This window comes from Talpa europaea, assembly GCF_964194135.1.
Source record: "Talpa europaea genome assembly, chromosome: 5".
Taxonomy (NCBI): domain Eukaryota; kingdom Metazoa; phylum Chordata; class Mammalia; order Eulipotyphla; family Talpidae; genus Talpa; species Talpa europaea.
This window is the reverse complement of record NC_140071.1, coordinates 36,006,407-36,019,723: the sequence shown is the minus strand read 5'-3', so window position 1 is coordinate 36,019,723 and position 13,317 is coordinate 36,006,407.

The window sequence follows — 13,317 nt, the reverse complement described above, 5'->3', positions numbered from 1 at the left end:
TCCGTACATACAAATTTGTATTTACATTTGCTTATAAATTTATCATGAAAAATATTTTCAAGATAAACTTTTCAATTTATTTCATCTAATTGACAGGAATGGGCAGAAAGAAATCTTTCTTAGAGCAGAAAGAAATCTCTCTTTACTCTCTGTCATTCACAGTAAGAATTATAAAACTCACCAGAATATTTTTAACTAGAATAGTAATTGAGAAATATAAGTGAAAACACCCATTGTTACATTTCACTAATTTTTTTAAAATTAACTCCTATTTAAAAGTTAAAGACCTAATACATTTTATAATTAGGAGCTTTCATCTTTTTTTTAACCTTATTTTCATCTTCAGATAAAAGTCTGACAATTCTATAATACCTTCCTCGTTAGAAAATGTATGAAATATGTTGTGAAATTGAAAGGACATTGTCAACCCCAGTGGAGTGAGATTGGCCCAGATTTACAGCTCTGTTTATCTTCATAAAGGCCATCTGACTCTCACACTTCACTTTATATTCTACAGAGGGGTCCATGAAATATTAAGGGATTTTTCCCGAAAAAATTCAAATTAAAAAAAAAAAAAACCTTTATAACAAATCAATGTATTCCAGTATATCCACTCTGCAGTTGTGGTTTAACTACACTTCGGGAGATATCTCAAAAGAGAAAGAGAGAAAGAAACGGAAGCCAAGGGGGAGGGAAGGGGGAAAAAAATGATACTGCCTAGCTACAAACTGCAGAGGGAAATTAATATTCAAAAGGTTAAGGTGTCTGTGAAATGTATGTAATGAGTAACACTCATAGTTTGTTACTATAGGTTCATTGCCTCTAATGTTGAGGACGGCACATGGATAATTTACGATTCCCATTGTCCCCTCTGCAGGGATTAATTCTGAATTATTTATGTACCTATATACGCAGAGAACTGAAACATTTTAGTTAAAGTCAGCCACTCACTCATAGTCTTGAAATTATGCAGCCCTTGTTGCTAAAAATGATGTTAGCCTCTTGTGATTTAAGTCATAACATTTTATTTTCAGTCCCACTGAGAGAGAAGGCATATAGGAGGGGAAAAAAAGATCTATTTTTCCAGGATAAATCTCAGAATGCATTTTTTAAAGATGTAAATAGATAATGGTAATTTTGTTGAGTCAAATTGTTGTTGTAGAGAGCATGTAAATAAACCTTTATTTTATTCATGATTTGCGATTTTGTATTGGAACATTCTACAACTTGTTTTCATATTCATATCTTTAAATAAAAAGCCTCTGCATTTCAATAAAGGGAATTCCACCTACGTGTTAATTAATTAAAGAGTGAAATTTCATTTTTGGAAAATTGTTCTAATACATTCACACTTCACACCAAACCATTTCATTTAGTCAACTGAATTTAGAAAAAGCACAATTTCCACTTAAACTCCAGTGATTACTCACTGCTATTAAAGGCTCCTTTGACTACATCAGAACTAAAAGAAAAAATTGCAGGTATTGCACACTTTTCTTTAAAAAATAGCAGATTATATTCTGGATTGACAATGTGTTAGACGGGTGCTAGCCTTGTCAACATAAGACTATCTACACTTTTTAATAAATTGGATTTTAAAACATTGTGGCTTTTTAAAAATATATGTTTTGGTGTAAATTATAGGTTCTCTTTATATTTAGCCAAAACATTTATTTAAAAAATCAAAATATCTCATACACAATTGTTTTAAGAAAAAAAAAAGTCTAGATTTAAAAAGTCTCCAAACAACTGACCTTGGACTTTTGGAATTTGGATTGCCCAGAATCTTCTGATTTTAACAACTATTTTTGCCTGATAATTAGGATGCTTCTCAAGTAGACACGATACAACACAGGGTACTGAGTGAGAAAATAAAGACTTAGAAGTATTCAAAAGACATAAGCAAATGTGTGTGTGTGTGTATACATATATAATATGACATCAATTTCTCTCAGCCCCCCCCCCCATACAATTCAACAATTGCTAATAAATTAGAAGGAGGGGCATACTGATGTACTGCTTGACTATAACACAAAGAAGTGTAGTTAGCAAAAAGCTGCAGTGGGTAATGAACAGTATTTTAACTCGGCAGTTTAACCTCCATGTCTGTCAGCTGTGACCTTTTACCAACCCCAATGAGAGTCTGATTTCTCACTTTTGCTACTCACTGCTGGATGAGTGAATGTAGAATTTGACAGCAAGAGGTTTTACATGAAAAGGAAAGGTACTTAAAAAGCATGTTTTGTGATGATAGGCTACATTTATTCACTGTTCATTACGCTGGGTGTAGCAGCAGCGTTGGTGGATTGATTGGGTGTGAGCAGCTTGTCTGCTATGGAAGTGAAGAGGCGTTATTGACCTGCATGGGAGCTGAAGTGACCTCTAGATGACCCCCCTTTCACCTGAAATTGACCTTGAAACCAACCTAGGGTTCACTCCCATTTAAATAGGGGGGAAATTCTTCTAACAGCATGTGAATTATTAGAATTGATATATGAGTACTTCCTTTTTTCCCTTCTGCCCCCAACCTTTTTTTTTTTTTTTAACTTTTACAGAGGTAAATGCATGTAGGGGGTAAGGCAAGTGTTGGCTTTTAAATTTCCAGACCCTGCAGCTGCTCTGTTTGGTGTTTGTACAGATTTATGGAGGGGGCCAACCAGACTTTGGGCTGCTTGATGTAAAATTTTACCATTCATCATTATTGATTAGAGTCCACACTCTGTGACAGAGCCCAAACCTTACTATGACAATTGCTATTTCAGTTGTTATGGGCCATAATGGGCCATAGGGATGATTTAAAGGAGCACAATAGCTATCTGTAATTACACATGAATAATCCATGAATTCTACACCACAAAGCTTATGATCAGACCCTAACAACCAGGGCTTGAGACATTCATTCTTGTTCTTTCTTTGGTACCTGTGCCAAAAGTTGCCAATTTATGAAATTTTAAGTATAACAAGCTTGCCCTCTCCCACGTTTGCAGTTAAGTTTTCATTCTCAGTTAAAAATAAATCACACACTTGGAAAGTGATAGAATATTGCATTTTTACAGATGGTGTTATTAATAATTGAACTTGCTTGTTATTAGAAAAGGATGCCCATTATTATTTCATCAATTAGCATCAAGAAAAAAGATTAGAAATCTGATATAATCATTGCTATAACCAGAAGAAAGTGAATAGGACTTTTTTTTCAGTTTTTAAACAAATGTTTCATTTGAAATCTTCATTTTTATATTTGGCTAAAAACTTAAGGGAAAAAATCCAGCCATAAATTAGATCTAATGGTACAATAGAAATGTGACAGACCTTCTACAAGCTTTAATAACTGTTGAAACTAATACACTAACCCAGGGATTCATATGTTGTACCTCAACAGTAAATTACTCTCTAATTTTATGTCAAATGGAGAGATGGAGAAAATGTTTGCCTACTGAGCTTATGCATATGTGTAGCCCCTAAGGTCCAAGCTGCTAGCAAAAACAGACCTAATTTTTTTTTAAAAAAAAGCACATTTATTAGTAGTTCCTCAGGACATTTCCATGTCCGGGATGTATCTTAGAAGGGAGATTACTCAGTGAGTAGTAATTTTAAGGATATTTTAGGAATAGTCATTTTTTTCCCTTGATATTTCCAGAAGACTCTAACACATACAGATCCCAAAATGGGAATCTTTACAGTTTTTGTAAGTTTTCTTCTTGCTTTTAGAATTTGTGTAACCAATTTCTGTATTTACTGCACTTTGAGATTATGATTTCTAGGGAACTACTTTTGGCAATGTTTTTAGCGTATCTACACATATTCCAGAAAAGTATCCTTCCTACCTGGTTTTTGAGAGCATTTCAGTAGTTCTGCATATTTGGGACCTAGTATTGTTTAACTCAGATCAATTTTTCATACTGTTCAAATATTTACATGTAGTGCTATAGGCTTATTAACAATCTGGTGAGGATTTGTAAATCTGGATCAAAAACCTGACAGGATATTTATTGCATTGACTTGACCTATGTTCTATCGAAAGCCCTATTCCATAATTCTTGTTTCGTTTGATGTTAAGCCTATGCATGAAAGGCAGTAACCACAACATTTGTACACAGCATCCACACAGGAGGATTCTACAAATCTGATACCCCCCTACCTCCCTCAGTGTGTGAGGTACTTAACACCTGTGACTATTTCAAAGCTCCATGGGGTCCTAACTTAACCAAAGCAAGTTATCTATTACATTTTACTTCCCCCTTCTGCCATTACTATGATGGGCCACTGTAAGGGTCCTCGGCATGCTGGAAGACATGAAAATTGCAATTATTCTGATTTAGGGTTATATCATGTATTTTTGATCTTTGGAAACATTTTTTTCTCTTTCAAGTTATTCTAATATTAAAAAGCATTTTCAATTTCTACAACACAGATTTCACTGCAAAATTTAAATTTAACACTTAAGTTTTAAAGAGAAGTGATTTAAAATTAAATAGAAAATTACATAGTTTTTTTTCCAAGTCATGTAAAATTTTTTCAAAAATTATTACCTTCTCACCATTCGTATTTGTCTGCTTATCATATAAACTCAAAGCATGGATTTGTTTTCTTGAACAGCAAATTCTCTACAAAACCATAACAAAAATAAAGAATTGTAATTAGTATAACATTAGAAACCTATGTACTTAACTAGTCAACATCCATTTCATCTTTTTTCTTACCTCTCTATAAAGGATAAGGCAGTTTTGCCCAAAGGAAGAAATAAAAGGGAATCCTCGTTAAAAGGTACATTAATGAAAAAAGAAAGCTTTACTGGGGGCATGAGCAAAAAGGGATATTTGAGTAGTAAATGATAATTTACTTTTGAGGTATATTAAAAAGGTTTAATCTTACTGATCATGAGTTAAATTGGATGTTTTAATCAGTTAGTGAGTGCCAAAAATAATTATGCCAGAGCGCTTAGTCTGCAGAACATGTACACAAAGCATATAAATCCTTTGCTTCCCCAGGGATTTCTCAGAATAACACACAACTAAAAGACAAAAGCAATATCAAACTCATATAAATTAACGTTGCAAATGATCTGAAAAATAAAATAAATAACATGATTCTATCACTCTGAATATTCAGCACAAGGAAGGGTGTCCAACACAAATACAGGCATTAATCTCCTCTATCCCTACTAAACTTTTTCAGTAAACTTTTCTTCCATTTACTTTCTACAGTTCAATTCAAGGTCATTCCTTTCATTGAGAGAGCTGGGCTGGGTGACAGAGCATAGAAATCTATTCCTTTTAGAAATAAATGTGAAAAATTGGATTATTTTCCTAATGAGTTTTTATTGAGGAAGTAAAATAAAGGAGTTAGACCCCAGGACCACAAGAGTCTTTGAAGTAGTAAAAATTCTGTAATTTTAAGATTAATATTTACCAAAATTTTGATACCATCTGAATGAAAAGGACTATCAGATTGTAAAGATAAATTAAAAAGCTATGAGTTAAATCATTTTAACTCTTGCATAGAGTTTTAACTGAATTATTTTAAAAATAGTTATAACTAAAAAGACTGGGATAGACAGTATGCTTTATTCCATTTATAGGAAAACTATAATATGCATAATGTTTTCTATTAAATTTGTGATACCCCTTAAAGCCTAATTTAGATTTTTTTAATGTATCTTACATGTACAAAGTACATCTTGATGTCTTGATTTGATTACAGTAATTTAATTTAAAAATAATGATATTGCCACCATTTCTTCTATCAATAATTGACAATGTTTTAAGTGCAAACAGTCTTTCCTCGCATAAATAATAAAATCTTTTGGACCATGATTACTTCTAGACAACAGTTAAAATTATTTTTTTCATATAAAATAATAATTAAAGTACAGTTGCCATATATTTTTATAATTTCTAAATGTACACTCTCTTTAAATAGTAAAATACATTTTGGAATATTTATTCCAGTTAGATGTAAAGGTTTCTCATTTTCTGGAAGTTGATGATCATTGAAATCTAAAAGAATTGTGGACTGAGTTTCGATGAATCATCAATTACATCTCTGATGCTTTTCCAATGGTAACTTATTTGGTTTGTACCAATTTTGTACTGGAGTATGCAGTGACGACAGGGGGACTTTTCAACAGATCTGAACAGCTGCTTGGTTTGTTAATGAGCAAGGTTATCAGCAGCCAAATGCTCAGAGCTGAAACTGCATGATCCTGGTTAGTCCATTGGAGAGATAATTTTTTTTTAAATAATAAATTTTATTTTTGTATTCCCCCATACAATTGCAAACGCCCCATTCTGACCCCAATCCTTCCCCTCCCGCCCCCCACCCCCCAAAAAGTGTCTCTGGTTCATAGTTTTTTGTTGATTTTGATTTTCACTTTCTTATATTCATTTTCCTGGTCCCTTATTTAAGTTTTCTAGATTCCTGCTATGAGTGAGACCATCCGGTATTTTTCTTTTTCTTTCTGGCTTATTTCGCTGAGCATGATCCCTTCCAGCGCCATCCATGTTGCTGCAAATTGCATGTGTTTATCTTTTTTGAATGCTGAGTAATATTCCATGGTGTATATGTACCACATCTTCTTGATCCAGTCATCTATTTTTGGGCATTTGGGTTGTTTCCAAAGCTTAGCTATTGTAAACACTGCTGCTATAAACATAGGGGTGCAGGTGCTCTTTGGAATTGATGTTTCTGTGTCCTTTGGGTAAATACCTAGGAGTGGAATTGCTGGATCATATGGAAGCTCTATGTTTAGTAGGTCCAGAAATCTCCACACAGCTCTCCATAGTGGTTGGACCAGTTTGCACTCCCACCAACAGTGCAGAAGAGTTCCTTTTTCTCCACACCCTTGCCAACATTTGTTGTTGCTAGTTTTTTTAATATGTGCCATTCTCACTGGTGTGAGATGGTATCTCATGGTAGTTTTGATTTGCATTTCCCTGATTACAAGTGATGTTGAACATTTTTTCATATGTCTGTTGGCCATTTGCATTTCCTCTTCAGAGAAGTTTCTTTTTAGCTCTTCTGCCCATTTTTTGACTGGATTATTTTCTTTGTTGTTGCTGAGTCTCATCAGCTCTTTGCAGATTTTTGTGATCAGTCCTTTATGGAGAGATAATTTTTTTTAATGAGGCCTTTGTATACGATACTGTCATCTTTGGGATGACTTGGGTATTTTCACTTGTCCCTTTAGTAAATCAGTTTCATTATGTGGAAATTAGAACTTGTACATGCAAGTTTTTACTCTGGATAATAGAGTTACGGATACAACAAAAAAAACTTCATTTTAGAACATAAGAATGTGTCTGTTAATTTGGATTGATGGTATGGATTGCCCCCACATGTCTTCTATTCTTGCTTCAAAGATCACTTTGAGAAATTAATAAAAGGTAGAAATTTTTACTCAGACAAGTATATGTAAGTACAAACACAATCTTTTAATAAATATGAGGATGCCCATATATATCAGGTTAAAATACCCTTCCACTAGGATTATTTCGAAATAGAATTCCTCAAGTGCCAGTAAGAATGCTAAGTTTGAGAGAAAACAGTTTCTAACCAACCATCTGGGAAAGAACTGACTAGATACCATGTTATACAGTAATTACAAATTAAATGTTTTGCTTCAAACAATGGGTAATACCATATGGACCATAAAAATGTACATTTACAAAAGGAATATATACATTTGTATCACCTCTTCTAGGACTAGGGAAATTGAAAGACTATTTTGGATTTATTTGTAAGACATGTATTACCTCATTGAATATACAGGTGTTTTTTTTTTTCCTTGTTTTTCAGCATAATTTCCATGATCAGCTTAATAATGGTTCTGAAGATAACATGGTTCTAATATAATCCCTAAAACGATATTTAGAAGTGAATTCGAAGCTCTTCAATGTGCTAGCAATTATACTGTCCCATTCCAATAGTTTCTTTAAATATTGTCTGGGGACTCCCCTGGCGGTGCAGCGGTTGAGCGCTGGATTATGAAGTTGCCCGCAGCCTCTACAGCGCAGGTTCCATCCCCGGCCACCGGAGAGGGTCCCACATGGTGCGCAGATCTCTCCTGCTGCCCACTGCTCCCCTCAGCAGTGTACTTCATCAGTCTGTCTGTTCTGTTCCCTACTCTGGTTCTGGTGAATTCTCTCACCCTCCCGCGCTTTTGACTGTACCCAGTGCTTGTATAAATAATTAAATAAATCTTTAAAAAAATTATTCTCATTTAAATAAATAAATAAATAAATAAATAAATAAATAAATAAATATTGTCTGATCCAGAAGAGATTCTTCGAATGACTAGGCAAATACTAACCTTGCTTTTATATTTCACTGCTTTACTTGCCATGTTGGGGAACAGAGCTTCCATTTGGAGAATAGACACACAATAATCAACTGCTATAATATCAACAGTGACATCTCACTGAGGTCCTGAAAAGGGTGAAGATACTTTAGAGATACATTTTAACTTAAATATCCAAACTGTATTTTATTTGGCATCAATTCTTAATGAACAAATTATGATGATGATTCCATTTCAAGGGAATTTTATCTTGAATTACAAAAATAAAAAATTCTCTTTGATTTCTTTAAATTTAGCCTGAAATTTTACAAAGACAAAACCTTCCTGGTCATGCATTAAAATCATTTCCTAGCATAAGCCTGGGAGAAAAAAGTCTTTGATAAAAATTTGGAGGAAAGACTCAAGAATATGGGTGGATTTTATCTCAGAGAAATGATGCAATTCTGGGGCTATGCAGAGTAAGAAGTTAAAAGCTAATGCATAAAATTTTAAAAAAGTAGATGGAAGTAGTAAATAACCTCAGAGAATCAAAAACTGAGTTTGAGATCTGCCAAAAGGAGACCCCAAAGATTTCTCTGCACAATCAGTTGAAGAGTCTATAGTTTGGGGGTGAACAGGGACAGGTGAAACCATATCAGGGGCGCAAAACAACAACAAAACAGCCCAGAGGTTGATATTTTTGGGTGATCAGCCTGTTTTCCTTTTGTTTACCAAGAAAAGAACAAATCCTCTCTGAAAAAAGATAATATCATCTTGCCACACACAATTTTGAATTGTAATATCTGAAATTCAATCAAAAGTTACATGGCACATGTAAGACAGAAGCACAAGCCCAGAAACCAAAGGCAGGGGATGGAAACAGAAAGAGGTCCACACATCATTAAATTATTAAAGTGAACAGTTTATGTTCTAAAATGTTTATTATAAATATATTCATGAGAATTAGGGAAATGAAGATAGCATAGGGGAACATTTTCACATAAACAAAACCTTTGAAGAGGTCAAATGGAAATCCTAGAACTGAAAAATAATGTATCTGAAATTAGGGACATAGTAAATGGCATCAACAACACAATAATCATAGTAGAAGGCTGTAAGACAAAAAAAAAAAAAAAAACAAAAAAAAAACACAACCCAAAACCCAAAACCCAAAAATTTATATGTCCAGGTGAGAAGAATATATCAAAAGTGATGAAGAATGATAAGTGGATTGTAGAAAGACACTACAAACTATTTTATAAAAGCATAAAAAATATGAGACAAGTGAGAAAAAAGTCTAACATCTAAAATAACTGAAGTCCTAAAAGGAGAGGAAAGAGAGAGAGAATAGGAGATAAAGAATATTTAAAGAAATATAGGTGAAAATTCTAAAACTTATAAAAAAAATCAACCCATAGATTTGAGAATTTCTGTGAATTCCATGCAAAATGATTACAAAGCAAACTACCAAGCCACACCCTAGAATGATGAGAACCAAAGTCAATTGAAAATTAATCAGCAATGAGAATGAAGGAACACAAAATATTAGGAATGTGGATAGTGATTAGAAGTAAGTACAAGTGGCACCTGGGGTCTAGTAATTAGCGACTTTCTATTTATTAATCTGGGTTTTGGTGACCTGGGTGTATTTTCTTTGCACAAATTCAAGATATACTGGTAGGATATTTTACTTTCTGTACGTATTTTATACTTTACTAAAAGTTTACTTTAAGAAAATGGACACAGATGGAAGAAAATAAAGTCCCTGGTCAATGGACTGCATGGAAAATAGAAGTGAACTGAGAATCAGTTCGGAAAGTAAAATTTGGCCCACTGGAATTGTCTACTTGAAATATAAGACATAAAACATAACCCAGAAATGAAATAATCAAAATTATTAGATAGTTTTATAATAAACAAATGCAACTAGCTTGAAGAAATTTAATTTTTTTAAAACTCCAAAATACTGTTTTTAGAATATTGATAATTTTTTAATTATGCGTGGTAAAGAACAATTTCCTTCAAGTCAAGTAAGAATTATAAAATTTAATGATCCAAGAAACCAAAAGAAAACAAACAAAATCATCTCTTGTTTTGAAAATATAAACATTACATTTTCATCATTTGTTACACAGTGCTGGCAACTGTATAATTTTCTAGTTGATTTCCTTCTTTTCATTTTTGATTGCTTGACAATTTTTAAATAATGGTATTAGAATTTAAGTGAAAATAGAAGACAAATTGTGAAATGCATAACTCAGTGAGGGTGTATCTGTTTAGGGATACAATTAAGATGCAAATTTTTATGAAAGGATATAATTCTAGCTTATAAAGATTATAGATATGCTACATGATAAGGGATGTCACTGAAAAGCTGGTTCAGTAGCAATAATAGTAGGTGACATATTAGCAATATAACTAAGTGCCAACCAAAGTCTTTCACAGTTACTATGCCAAGACTGAAATAGAAATCAGACACATGTTTCTATCAGATGGGTGTTCATTGGTAAGATGCAGCTGTTGCCTTCAGCGCAGAAATTAGAGATAAATAGATTCATAATTTAAGAGTTTACAGTACCTTCTGATAATCTAAATTCAGGTTACCTTTTAAATGACATGAAACACTTAATGAAAAGTTAGGAGATTCCAAACAACTTGCCAAAGCACATCAGCATTTCAACATGATCGTTTCTATTCAAACCAATTAATGCTTACTAAGTATGGTGGCAAAGACTATCAACATCCATTCTCTCTCACCCCTTGTTTATGAAAATAAAATACCAATTTTTGATAGACGATTTTGTATCCAACTAAAAGACTATATTTCTCAGCACCGCCCCCCCTCCTGGTTAACATGCAGTATTATATACATGAAGAGGTAGGAGTTACTCTTTATTGCCTCTTCTCTTGCCTAGACCACATGAGACAATGGCTTCCAAAAACCACCTTGGATTCTTTGGGCACACTGTAGCAGTGACAGAGGGATGACCTAAAATGAAATTGACATATAAAGTAGTTTTTGGAGCTTTCAGACTAGCCCTTTTCTGCCTACCTCAGGGCATTTTTAAACACTAGGAAAAAAATTAATGTTTTAACCTACATTTGTATAGGAGAGATGTAGGATGCAGGCAAACCTAAACCTGATACAAGCACCTACTAAATATAGGGAGTGGTGTTCTTGCTGTTATAAGACATACAAGGAGAAATAAAGCTTGCCTTTGCAGAGTGGAGGAAAACTTAGACTATAAATACAATCAGTGGAAACCTAGGAATTATTCATGCTGTTCTTCAGCAAGTGAAAAATGATACTTTGGTCAGAAGTGCAATTAAATCATATCTTTCTGATTTAATTTAAAGAAACTAATTTTGATCTAGTATCTGCCATAATTAAGAAGTCAAATGAAGATTAAAATAAGTCAACATCTTATTGGGTAAAATACCTCTGAACAGCAAACTGAGATCACCAATTTCATTCATTAAAATTATCCAGGCCTCTGCTATGTGGGATACAATATCATTACATAGTAAGGTAATGATCACATCAGGATAAACTTAATCAATCGTGGATCATACAAAATACCAAACTAGTCATCCCATAGTTCATGTGTTTATATACATCTGTGTTTAAGACTCAAAATATAAGACTTAAGATTATATGATTCTTTTACTGAAACTACCATTCAGAAAATACTGGGTCCTCTACCTTACAAAAATGTGATGTCAGTGGGAAACCATCAATTATTTTACTCAGAGCCTAGGTTGGAGTCACATCTGATTTCTTATCTATAGAGGAGAATTTTTGTAATTACTCTGCCTCCTCTGTATTCCTGGCATTGAGAAAGACTTACCAATTTTGTCAATTGTCCATCAGAAAGATTCAAGAAAATTATATTGAAAAGAATCTCCACAGAGACACCTATCCTGCCCTGCCAGGTGAGGGGTGGGCTCGAGTGTCATTCAAAAGCTAACCTGCATCTCTTCCGGTAAATGTGGGTCTATGTACGAATAGCAGAATTTCAAAGGAAGACACAAATGGCAAATGTGAAAAACACTATAGAAAGAGTTGGAGAGAACCCTTCATGTTTGGGAGACGAGTTCATTCTCTTCTGTTTTTATTTTTTGTTTTTAATGATAGAGGGATTATAAAAATAGTGCCTATCTCATAGTACTATGACAGCTAAATGAATTGATTTTTGAGAATATCTTAGATCAGTGACTAGCTAATATTAAATGCTATTATATGTGTGTTTGTGTGTTTGCTGAATGAATAAATTTTACATAAGTATATTGTTTTTGAAACACATTTGCACCAAAAAGGTGGAATGAACATACTTTTACTCAGTTAAATTGCCTGCAAAATTCCGCAGGGACCATAAAAGAAATGTTAAGTCTATAATCCCAACTCATGGGGTGAAAACTTATAGTAAGAAAGAGGGTATCATGTCACAAAGAACTTTTGAAAGGAGACTTAATATTCCACTTTTTTTTTTCCCTTGCTAAGATGGTGGCTTGAATTGTTTAGAAAGAATTGGGTCTTCAGTCACTGATACCTTGCTACAGCCCAAGAAGTTTCTATAGCATGAAAGTAAGTGAACGAATTCTGTTAAGATGATTGTTAAAAGAAACCACAATTTCATCGAGATAAAAAAGAGAAACATTCATAAAAAGGTCTTGGTTTATCATTTCAGAAGCAGTCAGTGTTCAGATCTATGAAGTAGTTGTTTCAATAAGCTAGGATGAGTAAGCAATATATGATATACACACACATATAAAATATAAGTATGCATATAATACATATATATACACACATATATATATACACACAATTAAGTATATATATGGTTACAAGTGAAAAATACACCGTCAGAGACTAGAATCCATAAAACACAAAGAACCTGCCCCTTAATATCATCATGAGAATTTGTACATGAAATAACTAAATTTTATTGTCATTTTTTATTGCCCAGATTCTCCTTTGATATCAAGATGTGACATTTCCAAGGTAGATTGAAAATAGAGATAATATCTGATTTTTATTA